Source organism: Cynara cardunculus (assembly GCF_001531365.2).
Source record: "Cynara cardunculus var. scolymus isolate 2C chromosome LG 14, CcrdV1, whole genome shotgun sequence".
Taxonomy (NCBI): Eukaryota; Viridiplantae; Streptophyta; class Magnoliopsida; order Asterales; family Asteraceae; genus Cynara; species Cynara cardunculus.
This window is the reverse complement of record NC_037541.1, coordinates 14,293,933-14,297,374: the sequence shown is the minus strand read 5'-3', so window position 1 is coordinate 14,297,374 and position 3,442 is coordinate 14,293,933.

Here is a 3,442-nt window from a genome sequence, read left to right as displayed (position 1 = left end):
AAAGTCACTTTGTATAAACATCAATACCTTCATTTCATAACATCATTTAAAATCATGCATTTTCTACTTTAATCACTAAAATACGTCAAACAAAATAAATTATGTAAAGGTAATTACGTTCGACGTGTACCTCATTAAAATCTACTTGAAACTCACCTTAGCCTATTAGTTGAGATCCTGCCGGTGCCCAACTCGCTTATCCACCGTGCTACCTTAATTTGACGATTAGATGAAAACTAGCAAGGATGAATCGTCTCCCATCGATGTCTTCTTCTTCTCGACTTCTCCCAATCCCCCCTTCTCTAATTCTAGTCTTCTTTTTTTTTTTAAAACCCCTATTTATATTAATACTAGATTGAGGGAAGGACATTATAACCCCCTTGATTATCACTATAAAACAATTCTACCCCAAAACTTTCAAACATCTAAATATTCATCTAACCTTTAGAATGGTATGTTACAATTCTCCCCTGTAAAAAGAGATTTCGTCCCCGAAATCTAAATCTCAAGAAACAAATGTGGGTAGCGTGTTCTCATTCCGGTTCCCATGTGACATTTGCACCCCGACGATGCTTCCATTGTACTTTAACCAACCCGATCTCCTTTCTGCGTAATTTCTTTGTCTTTCTTTCTAGTATCTCCTCTGGTTCTTCAACATAATACATTTTGTCATCTATTTGAATTTCGGATAACGGAATTACGTTTTCTTCTTCCGCCAAACACTTCCTTAGGTAACATACATGGAATGTGTTATGAATTCCTTGTAACTTTGATGGTAAGTCTAGACGATAGGCTTGAGTTCCAATCCTTTCCAACACTGTGAATGGTCCAAGGAAACGAGGACTGAGTTTTACATGCTTCCCGAATCTGATCACTCCCCTCCACGGTGATACTTTAAGCATAACTCTTTCTCCCACTTGAAACTCTTTAGGTCGCCTCTTCTGATCTGCATAACTCTTTTGTCGATCTTGTGCGGCTTTAAGGCGTTCTCGAATCACTTTAACTTTGTCTGCAGTCTCTTGTACAATCTCAGGACCTGCAAACTGTTTCTCTCCGGCTTCTAACCAACAAACGGGTGTTCTACATTTTCGCCCATACAGTGCTTCAAAGGGTGCCATACCAATGCTAGAGTGGTAGCTGTTGTTGTATGCAAATTCTACCAAAGGCAAGTGTGCATCCCAATTCCCACCAAAGTCAAATACACAAGAACGAAACATATCTTCGAGAGTTTGGATCGTCCTCTCACTTTGTCCGTCGGTCTGAGGATGGTAGGCGGTACTCAAATTCACTCTTGTCCCCAACTCTCGCTGCAATCCTTCCCAAAATTTGGAGGTAAATCGGCTATCTCTATCTGATACGATGGATAAGAGTACTCCATGCCTCGAGATAATCTCGTCAATATACAACTTAGCCAATCTATCCATTGACCATGTTTCCTTCATCGGTAAGAAGTGTGYACTTTTTGTCAGTCTGTCTACAACTACCCATATCACATTGTGACCCTTCAACGTCTTGGGCAATCCAATTATGAAATCCATAGTAACATGATCCCATTTCCACTYTGKTATATCCAATGGTTGTAAACTTCCGTATGGTCGTTGATGTTCGGCTTTCACTTGTAAACATGTCACACATTTCTCAACATACTTTGCTATATTGAGTTTCATGATAGGCCACCAGTAGTGCAACTTCAAATCCCGGTACATTTTAGTGCTTCCTGGATGAATAGAGTATTTTGATTTATGTGCCTCCTCTAGTAACAACTCTCTGTTACCTCCAATCTCTGGCACCCAAATGCTACCTTAAAATAATTTTAGACCACGACTGTCTTCTTCAAGTAGAGATTGTTGTTTCACCATGCCTTCACCTTTTAGGTTTTCCTCCGATAAAGCTTCCTTTTGAGCCTTTTTAATTCTTTCAATCAAACTTGACATAACTTCAATTCTGCTGAACTTAACCAATACATCACCACTTCGTTCTTTACGGCTCAAAGCATCTGCAACTACATTAGCTTTTTCGGGGTGATATCTGATTTCACAAGCGTAGTCTTTGATTAACTCCAACCAACGCCTTTGCCTCATGTTTAGCTCCTTCTGATCGAAAACGTATTTCAAACTTTTATGATCAGTAAAAATAATACATTGTGTACCATACAAGTAGTGTCGCCATAACTTTAGTGCAAAGACAACTGCAGCTAACTCCAAGTCATGTATTGGGCAATTTTTCTCATGATCCTTAAGTTGTCTAGAAGCATAAGCAATTACCTTGCCTCTTTGCATTAAAACACAACCTAAACCAAATCCAGATGCATCACTGTATACAACGAAATCATCAGATCCTTCTGGCAAAGCCAATACAGGTGCTTCACATAATCTCTTCTTCAATATTTCAAAGGCATTTGTATGTTTTTCAGTCCATACAAATTTCACATTCTTTCTAGTCAAAGCAGTCAAGGGTGAAGCAATCTTTGAGAAATCTTGTATGAATCTGCAGTAATAACCCGCTAATCCCATAAAACTTATTATCTCTGTAGGATTCTTCGGAGCCTCCCAACTCATTATTGCTTCTATTTTGGATGAGTCGACTTTCACACCATTACTGCAAATTACGTGACCAAAAAACTGAACTTCCTTTAGCCAAAAATCACACTTAGAGAACTTTGCATAAAGTTTCTCTCGTCTCAGTAACTCCAAAACTTCCTGCAGGTGTCTTTCATGCTCTTCCTCATTCTTGGAGTAAATGAGGATATCATCTATAAATACTATAATTGATTTGTCTAAGAAAGGGCGACAAACTCGGTTCATAAAATCCATAAAAGCAGCTGGAGCATTCGTCAAACCAAATGRCATAACTAAGAATTCATAATGACCATACCTGGTCCTGAATGCAGTTTTGGAAACATCTTCCTGCCGCACTTTCAATTGATGATAACCTGATCGAAGATCAATCTTGGAGAAATAACTAGCACCTTGGAGTTGATCAAACAAATCATCAATGCGAGGAAGAGGGTATTTATTCTTTATAGTCACTTTGTTCAGCTCGCGGTAGTCTATGTACATCCTTAATGTGTCATCTTTCTTCTTTACAAACAATACTGGAGCACCCCATGGTGAAGAACTTGGTCGGATGAAACCTTTGTCGAGCAATTCCTACAGCTGAGTCATCATTTCTTTCATTTCTGAAGGAGCTAGCCGATATGGAGAACGAGCGATTGGCGATGCACCAGGAATGAGGTCTATACGAAACTCAACCTGACGATCTGGCGGTAAACCAGGCAACTCTTCGGGAAACACATCAGGGTAATCACACACTACTCGAACATCTTCAATCTTCTTCTTTTCCACTTTGGCATCCACAACGTATGCCAAAAATGAAGAACAACTTTTAATAAGGCATTTTCGTGTTTTCACCACTGAAATGATCCCCATATCACCCTTTCGCC